Source organism: Salmo salar, chromosome 10, assembly GCF_965601325.2.
Source record: "Salmo salar chromosome 10, fSalSal1, whole genome shotgun sequence".
NCBI classification, from domain to species: Eukaryota; Metazoa; Chordata; class Actinopteri; order Salmoniformes; family Salmonidae; genus Salmo; species Salmo salar.
In genome coordinates, this window is record NC_138300.1 from 34,871,185 (window position 1) to 34,885,707 (window position 14,523).

A 14,523-nucleotide genomic window follows, 5' to 3' on the forward strand; every position below is an offset into this window, starting at 1 on the left:
CATGCTGCTGATGAGGTGGCGGATGGTCTCCTGAGGGATCTCCTCCCAGACCTGGACTAAAGCATCCGCCAACTCCTGGACAGTCTGTGGTGCAACGTGGCGTTGGTGGATGGAGCGAGACATGATGTCCCAGATGTGCTCAATTGGATTCAGGTCTGGGGAACGGGCGGGCCAGTCCATAGCATCAATGCCTTCCTCTTGCAGGAACTGCTGACACACTCCAGCCACATGAGGTCTAGCATTGTCTTGCATTAGGAGGAACCCAGGGCCAACCGCACCAGCATATGGTCTCACAAGGGGTCTGAGGATCTCATCTCGGTACCTAATGGCAGTCAGGCTACCTCTGGCGAGCACATGGAGGGCTGTGCGGCCCCCCAAAGAAATGCCACCCCACACCATGACTGACCCACCGCCAAACCGGTCATGCTGGAGGATGTTGCAGGCAGCAGAACGTTCTCCACGGCATCTCCAGACTCTGTCACGTCTGTCACATGTGCTCAGTGTGAACCTGCTTTCATCTGTGAAGAGCACAGGGCGCCAGTGGCGAATTTGCCAATCTTGGTGTTCTCTGGCAAATGCCAAACGTCCTGCACGGTGTTGGGCTGTAAGCACGGTGTTGGGCTGTAAGCACAACCCCCACCTGTGGACGTCGGGCCCTCATACCACCCTCATGGAGTCTGTTTCTGACCGTTTGAGCAGACACATGCACATTTGTGGCCTGCTGGAGGTCATTTTGCAGGGCTCTGGCAGTGCTCCTCCTGCTCCTCCTTGCACAAAGGCGGAGGTAGTGGTCCTGCTGCTGGGTTGTTGCCCTCCTACGGCCTCCTCCACGTCTTCTGATGTACTGGCCTGTCTCCTGGTAGCGCCTCCATGCTCTGGATACTACGCTGACAGACACAGCAAACCTTCTTGCCACAGCTCGCATTGATGTGCCATCCTGGATGAGCTGCACTACCTGAGCCACTTGTGTGGGTTGTAGACTCCGTCTCATGCTACCACTAGAGTGAAAGCACCGCCAGCATTCAAAAGTGACCAAAACATCAGCCAGGAAGCATAGGAACTGAGAAGTGGTCTGTGGTCACCACCTGCAGAACCACTCCTTTATTGGGGGTGTCTTGCTAATTGCCTATAATTTCCACCTGTTGTCTATTCCATTTGCACAACAGCATGTGAAATGTATTGTCAATCAGTGTTGCTTCCTAAGTGGACAGTTTGATTTCACAGAAGTGTGATTGACTTGGAGTTACATTGTGTTGTTTAAGTGTTCCCTTTATTTTTTTGAGCAGTGTATGTCTTTGCCATTGTATGTTGCATCCTTTATGGGTAGAAGAAGGAGTAGAGAAATAAAAAGCACTAAAACATTTTAAATACACTGATTCCACATTACTTGAGAGTAATAGAAGCAGCAGATTCTATGTGTTTTAGCCTAACCACAGTGTGTCACTAGAGCTCTTCAGAATTCTGTTCAATATATCTTTGGCCTGTCCAGTTCTCTCAGGTCAGTGCAGGTGAAAGAAGACAAGCAGAGAAATGGGACACACTTAGGAATCAATATGGACTTCATACATTACCATTCAGTTTAATGGAACTGTTTTTACAAAATAACAGCCTTAACAGCAATAATCATCCATTGTCTGCATAACAATGTCATAAAGAAAATAATACATTTAATTTCACAACAGTCTTAACCTCCCTAGAATCGATTGATGCGCCAACTTGTCAATCTAATTAGCATACTACAAAATTCCCCATCAAAATTTAAGCTAGAGATATCTTAAGTTAGAGATATCTTTTTTTTGCATGGGCTGCTGCATCAGTGGTGGAAGGTGGCAAAGCTACAGCAGTGTTTGTCAGAGCAGGAGACTTCCCGAATTTGTGTCTTCTCACAAAAACATCTGCAGAGTTTGAACGGTTTTGGATAGAAACGAATATGAACCCACCATCGAAAGCTGAGACTCTCACAAACACATACATTTTGGTTGTTAAATGCATCAAGTGTAGAGGCAATGTTGTGTTGAGATGTAGACTGGGAGTGAGTCTGAGTTAAGTTTTGTTTACTCTGAAACCTTCATTCAGATAAGGAGTGGTTTATTGAACCTGTTTAGCAGGTTGTATGGATAACAAATGTGGATCAAAGTACACATAATTGAAAGGTCTGGTGGTGAGTGGCTGCTAGAAACAACATAGCTAACTCATATGTACAATCAAATTGTACAAAACTCCTCCTACTTCCCTTCTACCTTGGAGGGGAGCCTGCCACCCTATTAGTCACCACACACCTCATTCAACTAAATCAACCAGATCACAGATAACCCTTTAAATGCCCCCACCTGCAGTCATTAGTCCTCTTTCAACCAAACCAGCATGGACCACTACAGACGTGTTATTGAATGTGTATTGCATGAGTGTGGAGTGGTGGCCAAGGTATTTTGTTCATATTGCTATGTAGATTTATATTGTTTGATTGTTGTGCATATAAGTGCACTTCCCTTATTTGCTAGTTGTGTAACACTGTAGCATTTGGAGTATTTCAGTTTGGATATGTTTGCCCTTTATTTACCATGTGCTTCTGTTTTATTTTAACGTCATGTTTCTGTTTACCTAGACAACAACATCTTTCAGCTGTGACATTTGAAGGCTACAAAACACTAACAAAGCTGTTCTAAAAAAAGTTGAAAGGTTACCCACTCCTTGTGTTCTTACAGACATACCCATTGCGTTACCTTGCACCCAACCCTACCCAGACTTTAAGCTATTTTTCAATAACTGACTATACTGATTACATACGCCATATGTCACTCCATATGTTAAATGTCAATGTACTGTAATTTGAAATTGGACATTAACCCCCCCCCCCCCCAAAAAAAAGGTAAGCCCCATCTTTCCCATCCCAACCTATCTCTGAGTTGAACAGTGGCTTCAGCCTCTGTCCCTACCCTGAGGCCTCAGGAACATGATGTCTTAGCTGACACACACTCTTATTTCCAATCCCCGGTGCATGTCCTCTTGTGTGTCCCCAGGGCAGTATGTGTATTGGGTGGGTTAAGGCTTCCTCTCCCCGAAGGAGAGATGGTAGTAGAGAGTGGGGTAAGTTAAGAGTAAGTATTTACTAGCTCATTTTCTGAGTATCGCATCCCCTTTTATCGCTAAGTGTGATTACCCAGTTATTTTTAAATCTGGTATGACAGGTGCTTTCAAGAGATATTCATCTATAAATCTTAGAATGACAATATTACATTTTAAACATGTTTTCGAATAGTAATTCAGTAAATTGTAGCTCTGTTTCCCCGGATTGCATTTGACGGGAAAATAGTTAGTCAACGTCAGACGCCGATGTAAAATGCTGTTTTCATATATAAATATGAACTTTATTGAACAAAAGAATGCATGCATTGTGTAACATGATGTCCTAGGTGTGTCATCTGATGAAGTTTGTAAAAGGTTAGTGCTGCATTTAGCTGTTTTTTGGTTATTTGTGATGCATGTGGTTGGTCGGAAAATGGCTATGTTACTGCTTTTACGATAGACTCCTCTAACATAATCTAATGATTTGCTTTTCCTGTAAAACCTTTTTGAAATCGGACGACGTGGGTCGATTCAGGAGAGGTGTATCTATAAAACGATATGAGACAGTCCTATATTTGAAAAAAAAAAAGATTACATTTCGTTATGCTAATGTCACTAGGAGTTTTCCCTGGATTTTGATCCCGCTGACGGGACGAGACGCTGAAGAGGTTGAGCCACCCTTGATTCTGTGAGACCATACACAAAAGTAACAATTTGACCAAATTTAGGAAGAGCTAATTTAATGGAGTCTGAAGGATAATGCAAGTTATGTCTCAAACTGATTTTCACCAAGTCAAATGTATTTGTGTTAGAGGTTTCATGATGCTTGATTCTAAACCAAAGTAGATCATTTTACTCTTATTCTATACATCAGTTGGTCTCTAAATGCTTTATGAGGTCCTAAACCTAGCATGAAAGCAGACGACACCATCTACCTAGAGAGTTTTCATCTGTATTTTTCATAGCTGTCTACATACCACTCAATGAGCTGTATACCGCCATAAGCAAACAGGAAAACGCTCATCCAGAGCGTGACACATGATGTCACAGGAAGGCAAAAAAGATAATCAAGGACATATGCCACTTTAAGAATGTTTACATATCTTACATGACTCATCTCGTGTATATATACTGTATAGTGTATCCTTCACTATATATTCTTTACTATCTATTGCATCTTAGCTGCTCTGTCACTGCTCATCCATATATTTTATTCTTATATATTCTCATCCCATTCCTTTACTAGATTGTGTGTATTAGGTTTTGTTGTGGAATTGTTAGATATTACCTGTTAGATACTGCTGCACTGTAAGCTCTGGAAGCATAAGCATTTCGCTACACTCGCAATAACATCTGCTAACCATGTGTATGTGACCAATAAAATGTTATTTGACTTGAACTCTACCTACATGTACATATTACCTCGACACCAGTGCCCCGCACATTGACTTTGTACCGGTACCCCTTGTACATAGCCCTGCTATTGTTATTTACTGCTGCTCTTTAATGATTTGTTGTTCTAATCTCTTACTTTTTTAAAGGTATTTTCTTAAAGCTGCATTGTTGGTTAAGGGCTTGTAAGTAAGCATTTCACTCTAAGGTCTACACCTGGTGTATTCGGCGCATGTGACAAATAAAATGTTATTTGATTTGATTTGAAAGTGCGTACTTGTAGCTGTGTTGACTAATATAGTCAAAATGTTTGCTCTGGTAAGTTGAGCCAATGGCAAGTTGAACAAATTGAAGTGTTTTCTTCCCAGGTGTAATACAAGGTGTTATTGCTGGGATTTGAGGGTGCAGGGCCTGGTCTGTTAAAAGTGTTAAAACAAAAAAGTACAAAGTGTTAGGTGTTAAGGCTGTTTTAAAAGATGCTTAAAATTATTTAAAGACAAAAAGGCAATTCTGATTGTTAAATTGTGTTTTGGAAATGAAGATAGATATGGTTTAAAAAAGTAGTGGTAATATTTCATTCAGAACAGACATTTGAAAGTGGCTTAACGTACCCTGTTCTGCAGATCAACTTACAACTTACACTAAGTTGTGCCAAGAAACCACTTTTTTGGGCAAGCTATGTTTTAAAAACTGTTTACATGAATTCTGAATTATTCCACAGATACACAACAACCTGAAATATTTGTAGATATCTTTGTTAAAAATAATACTATATTTCCCTTGATTGAGTGATGCTGAATGTAAAAAATTGCTCAACTTACCCCAATCTCCCCTACAGGACAGAGACACCATGTCAAACTATTCCTGGAGGAGACTTCATGCAACACATGCACCCCAGTGGCTCTCTTGCAGAAGATGTTAATTTTCCATCCATTGAGGAAAGGCCTTAATGGTTATTTATGATTCACGTCAGTATGTTCATTTATGTAGTAGTTAATAGTATATAATAGTTTAATTTATATTCAACATTTTATGTAAAGGGTTAACTATCAATGAGGAAGGCTCTGATGTTTCTGTTGAAAGCAAAGAAAGTCAAATTAACTCTGAAATGTAGTTAATGAAAGCTATGACGAATGTGGTTAAAAATAGTGACCAAACTTGGTGGCTAAATTTAGAATGTCCAAAAATCTGGTGTGTTCTACTCTTAAAAGTGATTATCCATCTGTCATTGGGAGCTGTAGCACAGGAGTAATCCAACTTGAATAGAAAGTCCATGCAACGATTTATTTGAAATAAAACTGAATTCAAATAAAGAGTGTACTTGCGGGGGTGACAATCTTTTGTATTCAAGTTGTATCATCGACTGAACCATCTTGAGCAACACAGTGCTACTAAGCCAAATAAAGAGTGTGTATGGAACATGTCCTGAAAGAAACCAATCAACATCAAACACTGAGAGGGACTGGAGGAGTGACTGAAGCCTAATAAACCCTATTATCACACACCTCAGTGATAGAGAGTGGCTACAGACTACAGCCTTCTAAAAGATTCAGCCTGGATAGAATCTGGCCAGGTGTTTGTCCATACAATCTATTTGTTATAGACTCCAGCCCCAGCCCACCTCCATAGCCCTCCACACCTCCGGCCACAGCCTCAGCCTCCATCCCACCTTCGCAAGCATCCAACCCACCTTCCCCAGCCCCACCCCACCATGCCTCAGATGAAAGCGGGGAAGCCGGTCACTCAGCGACATCTGGTCTGATATCCATCTCCTGCCCTGTGCTGTGCTGCACGTAGCCTCACAGCTGTTGATAACACATCCACCAATGACTGACAAGATTACTAAACAATGTGCACATGTGCCCCCTCCCCACCCCAGACTAGCTACCTGTCTACGGGTCAGTTGATTAAGCGAAGAAAGGCTTGCTTGTTAGTTTTGTCAGAACATTTGAGTTCCAAGTGTGTAACGTCAGGACAACAGTCTAATCAGGGGTTTCGTTGGTTCTCATTCTTTCATGTTTTGAAAATGTAATGACAAAGTTAGTCAGTCAGTCAGTCAGTCAGCTGAAAATAATATCAGTCACATAAACTACAGTATGTAGGATGCAGAACAGGGTAGCATGAATGTTTTGATGTGTCAGTTGTGATTATGAGTTATAGTCTGGACACAGAAAAGCAGGCATCTCTGTCTCCTCTGCTTCTCTAAATCACACTGATTAATCATGCACAGACAAATCCAATCAAATCCAATAAAATGTTATTTGTCACATGCGTCGTAAAAAACAGGTCTGGACTAATAGGGAAATGCTTACTTACAGGCTTACTTACAAGCCTTTTCCAACAATGCACAGAGAAAGAAAATGGAGAAATAATAGAAAAGTAAAACAAGTAAGTAAAACAAGTAATAAAATAATTAATAATAGATACACAATGAGTAACGATAACTTGGCTTTATACAAGGGGTACCAGTACAGAGTTAATGTGTCGGGGTACGAGGTTATTGAGGTAGATATGTACAAATAACTAGGAATAAAGTGACAGATAGTAAACAGTAGCAGCAGCGTATGTGATGAGTCAAAAATGTTAGTACAAAAAGAGTCAATGCAGAATGTCTGGGTAACTATTTGGTTAACAATTGAACAAACAATTTAGCAGTATTATGGCTTGGGGTAGAAACTGTTCAGGGTCCTGTTGGTTCCTGACTTCGGTACCACTTGCCGTGGAGTCGCAGAGAGAACAGTATGCCCTGGGTGGCTGGAGTCTGACCATTTTTAGGGCCTTCCTCTGACACCAACCTTTTTGTCTCTGTTGATTTACACAGTGGGGGAAATTTGAACAGTGAGAGACAGAATAACAACAAAAATATCCAGAAAAATGCATGTCAGAAATGTTATAAATTGATTTCCATTTTAATTAGGGAAATAAGTATTTGACCCCCTCTCAATCAGAAAGATTTCTGGCTCCCAGGTGTCTTTTATACAGGTAATGAGCTGAGATTAAGAGCACACTCTTAAAGGGAGTGCTCCTAACCGCAGCTTGTTACCTGTAAAAAAGACACCTGTCCACAGAAGCAATCAATCAGATTCCAAACTCTCCACCATGGCCAAGACCAAAGAGCTCTCCAAGGATGTCAGGGACAAGATTGTAGACCTACAAAAGGCTGGAATGGGCTACAAGACCATCGCCAAGCAGCTTGGTGAGAAGGTGACAACAGTTGGTGTGATTATTTGCAAATGGAAGAAACACAAAATAACTGTCAATCTCCCTCGGCCTGGGGCTCCATGCAAGATCTCACCTCGTGGAGTTGCAATGATCATGAGAACGGTGAGGAATCAGCCCAGAACTACACGGGAGGATCTTGTCAATGATCTCAAGGCAGCTGGGACCATAGTCACCAAGAAAACAATTGGTAACACACTACGCCGTGAAGGACTGAAATCCTGCAGCGCCCGCAAGGTCCCCCTGCTCAAGAATACATATACATGCCCATCTGAAGTTTTCCAATGAACATCTGAATGACTCAGAGGACAACTGGTGAAAGTGTTGTGGTCAGATGAGACCAAAATGGAGCTCTTTGACATCAACTCAACTCGCCGTGTTTGGAGGAGGAGGAATGCTGCCTATGACCACAAGAACACCATCTACACCGTCAAACATGGAGGTGGAAACATTATGCTTTGGGGGTGTTTTTCTGCTAAGGGGACAGGACAACTTCACCGCATCAAAGGGACGATGGACGGGGCCATGTACCGTCAAATCTTGGGTGAGAACCTCCTTCTCTCAGCCAGGGCATTGAAAATAGGTCGTGGATGGGTATTCCAGCATGACAATGATCCAAAACACACGGCTAAGGCAACAAAGGAATGGCTCAAGAAGAAGCACATTAAGGTCCTGGAGTGGCCTAGCCAGTCTCCAGACTTTAATCCCATAGAAAATCTGTGGAGGGAGCTGAAAGTTCGAGTTGCCAAACGTCAGCCTCGAAACCTTAATGACTTGGAGAAGATCTGCAAAGAGGAGTGGGACAAAATCCCTCCTGAGATGTGTGCAAACCTGGTGGCCAACTACAAGAAACGTCTGACCTCTGTGATTGCCAACAGGGGTTTTGCCACCAAGTACTAAGTCAAATACTTATTTCCCTCATTAAAATGCAAATAATTTTATAAAATTTTTGACATGCGTTTTTCTGGATTTTTGTTGTTGTTATTCTGTCTCTCACTGTTCAAATAAACCTACTATTAAAATTATAGACTGATCATTTCTTTGTAAGTGGGCAAACGTACAAAATCAGCAGGTGATCAAATACTTTTTTCCCCCACTGTATGCTTGCCATCAATCATGAAGGCTTTGCAGAGTCACTCCTGGAATCACAAATATAAAAAGGTGGTTTAGTAGCATAACACCTGAATGCTGCCGGCGCACACACTAACCATAATCTCTCTCTCTCGCGCTCTCTCTCTCTCTCTCACCTATCTCACCTATCTCATCTATATGGTAATGCTCTAACTCTGCCTGAAATTTGGTCTTTTGTCACACAACCAAACAACCATGTCCCATAGTTTGTCAACAAATTCAATCAACACAAATTTTAGTCTCTATTTCAGTCAGACATTCCATTAGAACTTCCAGAATGTGAGGTTTCGGTTAACTAACTAATGAGACAAAACATCCTCAAATACATTCCAGATTGTCATGGTAATGAGAAGATCTGTTTATTGAACTGCACCTATCCCTCAGTCAACCCCATGCTGACAGAACACAATGGGTGTTTGTTGTGTGTAGCCCTGACTGAAAGAGGATACTGATAGCCAGGCGGGCTAGCCTGCCTCAGTGTCTACAGAAAAACAAGTGTGTTCAGGCCTAGAGGAAAATGTCATTACCACCTGGCCAGGGCCGGCTTAATATATGGGTTTACCGGGGTTGAAGCCCCTGGGCCCAAGGCCAGGCCTGAGGGGGGCCAAAGGGGCAGTAAACAAAAAAAAAAGAAGGAAATGTATACTGTATAAATACATAAAAGGGACTCAGTCCGTCTTTCAACTTACTCTTGAAAGTTGTAATAGTAGAATACACAAAGTGCAATTTCCAAATTGGGTAGTGCATCATCAGTTTTCCTCTTCTCATGTAATTCATTGCATACAGTACCTTAGAAAGCTATTTATAACTTGTCAGAAATGTCCATATCAACTAGCCCATGTCAGCTTTTTAGCTAGGTTTTATTGCCCATAGATTTTGTTGTAATGTTTGAGTCTCTTGAATATCACATGAATACATATTAGACAAAGCAAATGTATAGAATTACAAGAAACAGAGCTTTAAAACTGCAACATTTTATCTGCACCCCATGACAAAATGTGTCGAATTTCAGGAAATAAACCTGCAAAATTTAGTCTCTGCCAAAAAGAGGAGTGTAAACAGTTTGTGTCATGAACAGTGCTTGTGCCCATAGAAAATGACTTGGCACACGTGTGCGCAGGGGGACGGTGGGGGGGACGGATGGCGGGGGCGGGAACCCCTGCCATAACATATACACTATATATGCATAAGTATGTGGACACCCCTTCAAATTATTATAAGCACTTGCAATGCCAAGTGTCTGCTGGAGTTGTGTAAAGCTCGCCGTCATTGGATTCTGGAGCAGTAGAAAAGCGTTCTCTGGAGTGATGAATAATGCTTCACCGTCTAGAAGTCCGACGGATGAATCTGGGTTTGGAGGATGCCAGAAGAACGCTACCTGACCTAACGTATAGTGCTAACTGTAAAGTTTGGTGGAGGAGGAATAATGGTCTGGGGCTGTTTTTCATGGTTCGGGCTACAGCATACAATGACATTCTGGACGATTCTGTGCTTCAAACTTTGTGGCAACAGTTTGGGGAAGGCCCTTTCCTGTTTCAGCATGACAGTGCACAAAGCGAGGTCCATAGAGAAATGGTTTGTTGAGATCGGTGTGGAAGAACTTGACTGGTCTGCACAGAGCCCTGACCTCAACCTCATTGAACACCTTTGGGCTGTGAGCCAGGCCTAATCGCCCAACATCAGTGCCCAACCTCACTAATGCTGTTGTTGCTGAATGGAAGCAAATCCTTGCAGCAATGTTCCAAAATCTAGTGGAAAGTCTTCCCAGATGAGTGGAGGCTGTTATTGCAGCAAAGGGGGACAACTCCATATTAATGCCCATGATTTTGGAGTGAGATGTTCGACGATCAGGTGTCCACATACTTTTGTATGTAGTATACTTTGTATCCCTTGTTTACCCAAGTGTTTCCTTTATTTTGGCAGTTACCAGTATTCCTACAGTTGGGAAGGCTACAGCATAGAAACAATTTCTTAATGCGGCCCTGTACCTGGCTTTATAAGTCTGGCTTTATACTAAAGAGCCTTACCTTTCTGGGAAATTACTGATTACCTGTGTTAGTGTGTGTATGTGTGTGTGTGTGTGTGTGTGTGTGTGTGTGTGTGTGTGTGTGTGTGTGTGTGTGTGTGTGTGTGTGTGTGTGTGTGTGTGTGTGTGTGTGTGTGTGTGTGTGTGTGTATGTGCGAGAGCGACTTATGTTATTGTCACAGTGTCCTCTCAGTCTGTCAGTAGGTGTGAATATCAGTGTGAACTCTTCATGGAGATAACACAGGGTTAATTTCCTCAAAGTCATGTACGATCTCAGTTTTATTGCCCAGGGGTGATTCTGAAAGACCACGCTTTGACACACACACACACACACACACACACACACACACACACACACACACACACACACACACACACACACACACACACACACACACACACACACACACACACACACACACACACACACACACACACACACACACACAGGCAGGGATACAATCCGGAAGAATTTTGTCTTTCATCGTTGGCCCAGGTCTAGATCAATTATGCGGTAATCGTTGGAGAGTCTATGAGGTCATAGGAAATTGCTCTGTAGATGACTCATGTCTTGTGTCCACTGTGCTTTGCCCTGTAGCCTTTCAACAGGGCAAGTCATATGCACCATGATGTCAATGACTGCTTTTCTGTATACACGTACACTGCACTGTCCAGTGTGAATATGTCTGGTTTTGTGTTACATTGGAAGACAGCACATACGTGTATGCATGCACACACATGCTTTAGGCAGGATAGTGTTCTGTTAATGGCCATTTTATGAAAACAAGTGTAACCAGCATCACGTTGTCCCTTAACAGATTTGCTTCCTTACTCACAAGCCCACACTGGGCCTTGATCTTGTGGCTTTTGTCTTTCAAACACACGTGACTGGCACTCTTGAAACACATTAGCCAGCTGCACCCCTGAAAAGCTAGTAATTTGATGACTTGGGTTGGGGTACTTCAACCTGAGGAGTGAGTTTAACTAACTCATCTCGGTTACACAAACAGTTCTCTTTGAATTCAAATCAAATTTATTCATAAAGCCCTTCTTACATCAGCTGATATCTCAAAGTTTTCTGATTGATGCCATCAGAAAACCATTTACAACAATCAGCCACATAACAGTTTCACTGCATTACATTTCCTGCACACACTGCTATGCTCTGGGCAGCCATCCAGAGTTGAAATACCTATGCCGGCTAAACAGGTATACAGAGATACAGCATGTGTGTGTTTCTGCTACCCTGCATGCAGTGGTGGAAAAGGTACCCAATTGTCATACTTGAGTAAAAGTAAAGTGTCACGTCTTTCGTAGGTATTGGACCAAGGCGCAGCGGGTTGAGTGCTCATATTTACTTTAATGAACACGAAAACAAGAAAACGTACGAACGAACAGGATGCAGGCTAAACACAAAGCTATGCAACTACAACTACCCACAATACCCCATACAAAACAACCCCTATACATAGGACCTTCAATCAGAGGCAACGAGAAACAGCTGCCTCCAATTGAAGGTCAAATCAATAAACTGAACATAGACGTAAACAACCTAGAACTAACATAGAAAACACTAACCTAGAACCTAAACCTAAAACCCCGGTACACTCTAAACCAACACCCCTCTACAAAACACATAGCCCAAAAACCCCAAAACACTCTAAACAAATACCCCTTCTACATGAACACATAATATAACAAACCCCTAAACACTCTAAACAAATACCCCCTGCCACGTCCTGACCAAACTACAATAACAAATAAGCCCTTTACTGGTCAGGACGTGACAGTACCCCCCCCCCCCCCCCCAAAGGTGCAGACCCCGGATGCACCTCACAAAAAAAAGAAATCCCCCAAAATAAAGGGAGGCAAGGGAGGGTGGCTACCGTCACTGATGGCTCCCGTGCTACACCCCCCCCCCCCCTCCCAAAACCTCCTACAGTGGAGGTGGCTTGGGCTTAGGCCTTAGTCCCCTACCTGACCAGTCCACCCCCACTGAATACCTCGGCCTGAAGCCTGTCACTGTAGACCCTGGACTGGACTCTGGGAGCTCCAGACTGTGGGACGACTCTGGGAGCTCCGGACAGTGGGACGACTCTGGGAGCTCCGGACTGTGGGACGACTCTGGGAGCTCTGGACTGTGGGACGACTCTGGGTTCCAGACAGTGGGCCGTCTCTCTTGGTTCCGGACAGTGGGCCGTCTCTCTTGGTTCCGGACAGTGGGCCGTCTCTCTTGGTTCCAGACAGGGGCCGTCTCTCTTGGTTCCGGACAGTGGGCCGTCTCTCTACGAGGCACTGTCGCCGGAAGCTCTGGACGAGGCACTGTTGCCGGACACTCTGGACGAGGCACTGTTGCCGGACACTCTGGACGAGGCACTGTTGCCGGACACTCTGGACAAGGCACTGTGGCCGGAAGTTCTGGACGAGGCACTGTTGCCGGAAGTTCTGGACGAGGCACTGTTGCCGGAAGTTCTGAACGAGGCACTGTTGCCGGAATCTCGGGACTGGGCTGACGCACTGGAGGCCTGGTGCGTGGGGCTGGCTTAGGGCGTGCCAGACTAAGCACGCGCACCACAGGGCTAGTGCGAGGAGCAGGAACAGGACGTACTGGACTGGGCTGATGCACTGGAAGCCTAGTGCGTGGGGCTGACCAAACTACAATAACAAATAAGCTCTTTACTGGTCAGGACGTGACATAAAGAATAGAAAATGACTCAAGTAAAAGTGAAAGTCATCCAGTAAAATAATACTTGAGTAAAAGTCTAAAAGTATCAAAAGTAAATGTAAGTGCTTATAAATATAAAAAAGTACATGTAAAAGTACAAATCATTTCAAATGTGTTATATTAAGCAAATCAGATGGAGCCATATTATTGTTTTTTTATTTACAGAAAGCCAGGGACACACTCCAACACTCGCACATAATTTACAAATGAAGCATGTGAGTTTAGTGAGTCCGCCAGATCAGATGCAGTATGGATGACCAGGGATGTTGTCTTGATATGTGTATGAATTGGACCATTTTCCTGTCCTGCTAAGCATTCAAAATGTAACGAGTACTGTTGGGTGTCAGGGAAAATGTATGGAGTAAAAAGTAAATTATTTTCTTTAGAAATGTAATGAAGTAAAAGTAAAAGTTGTCAAAAATATACCCCAAAAAGTTCTTAAGTACGCTTAAAGTATTTTTATTTAAGTACTTTACACCACTGCCTGCATGTAGATCAAAGAAGGCTAAGTTTGGGCCGTTGATGAAAGGAGAGTCTGAGGGAATGTTCTGGGAATGTGGAGTTTGAAATGAGGGGAGTTGATGATGATGTCAATGCCATGTTAATGGACCTCTTTGTAACAGAGGTGGTTTGGTGAACCACACTCGCATAAGGATTATCCTAGCCTGAGACGTGAAGATTTGTGCTATCTCTCTGATCTCTCTGTCTAATACCTAGACTTTAGCTCAGCAGGCTAACACAGTCAAGTGGTGTGCAAACGACGCAGGTTCAATCCGAGCCATTCATACCTTGTCCTTATGTTATGCATCATGTGCACGGACAAATGTGTAAGTCAATACAATGTTGACTCAATCAATGCAACCAAAGCGAGAGCCACTATAAGCTAGTATGTCAACACCATCCACAAGCCAGTGATCCATAACATTGAGAAGAGCACACGATGATCCAAGGTGGCAAAAGCAAT